Below are 1,446 nucleotides of genomic sequence, written 5' to 3'. Positions count from 1 at the left end.
CGCCCAAGCACAGGAGCTGTGTTATCTCTGGTCCACCTTTGAATGGACTGGGATAAAAATACCTGGCCTTGTAAGTGTCACACTCATTTACCGATGTAAGTATAGTAGAACAAAGAGAAAGACAGGGTTACACACTTTCTAGGAAATGTTTGAAAACTTGCCATTGTTCTTGAAAATTTCAGGACGGCTTTCAATGTGTGAAAATGAAGAGGGAAAGTTTAGAGCTTCAGAAAAAATAAAAGAGGTAAATTTAGGACTGGAGGGTGAAGTATTTGCCTTTGTAGCTTTTGTATATTTGAATGATTATAGGGATCTTGCTCAGTAGGCTTGTTTCTCTATGATAAAGTTGTAGATTTTGTGTTTTTAAAAAGGAAGATAACTCCATTTTATTTGGGGGAGAAGACAGGTGTTATTATAAGAATCCTTGTGATTTACATAACTGGATGTTAGGGACTGCAAAACAGGAAATAAGATAATTACGATATGCTGGTGTTGCATCTCACCTGCGTTTAATCTGATCACTAACTTTAGAACCGAAGCCCTTCCCCTTCCAGAAACTATAACTCTACAAAACCGTTGCCAAGGGATGAGAATGATACCATTCAGCGGAACTACGAAAAAGAAAGTCGAACTGGAAAACCAGAAAACAGACGGCTCAACTCTTTTCTAAACTTTTCCAAGAGCAGTGTTTTTGCAGGTATGTATTTCTGATTAATCAAAATATAGATTTGAATCCCGTTAACATGTTTTGAGCACGTCATCTGGGCCAAGACCTTTAAACACACACACACACATACAACAACAACAACAACACAGACAAGAAGGCATTATAAGCTTATAGATATTAAGGTAGGATGGATTAAATCCCACAAGTAAGGGAACCCCTCACTCTAAATTCACCTCTAAAGATTTGGAAATTATCTTACCGGTAGAAGATCATCATCCCTTCAAGAACACCAGCTCCTGCTGAGCAGCGACCCCAACCTTGGAAGAAGGACAGCTGTGGCTTGGTTTACCTCACAGTGGTAGCTGTGTATTCACAGCACAGTTGTGTATTCAGAAGCACTCAAAATAAAAAGAAGCAGAGGCCACCGGCTAAACCACTCATGGCCTCCTCAAACAATGACACTCTGAAAAGCCATGTGCCCCTAGGACTTGCCACATCATTGGCCTGACTTGTGCAACAGCAGGAGGCCAGAGTTAGAAAGACTTCATTTCTCCTTCCACTTCATCCCTTCAAGCACATAACCTGTGCAGCCTGTTTTCTTCCTGTCCTATATTAACTACGAGATGAGGTAAAAATATGCCGCAATCATGGGAAACATACAAAACTGGATGCCTGAAATGTGCTTGGCTGTGAAGGGCCACCTATGCCTTCAAGGTGATAAAGATCCAGACTGAATGCAAAAGAATGGTAAAGACAGAGCTGAGAGGGCCACAGTTTTA

Source organism: Trachypithecus francoisi, unplaced genomic scaffold (assembly GCF_009764315.1).
Source record: "Trachypithecus francoisi isolate TF-2019V2 unplaced genomic scaffold, Tfra_2.0 Lachesis_group15, whole genome shotgun sequence".
In the NCBI taxonomy this organism is placed as follows: Eukaryota; Metazoa; Chordata; class Mammalia; order Primates; family Cercopithecidae; genus Trachypithecus; species Trachypithecus francoisi.
Note: the sequence above shows the minus strand (reverse complement) of the source record.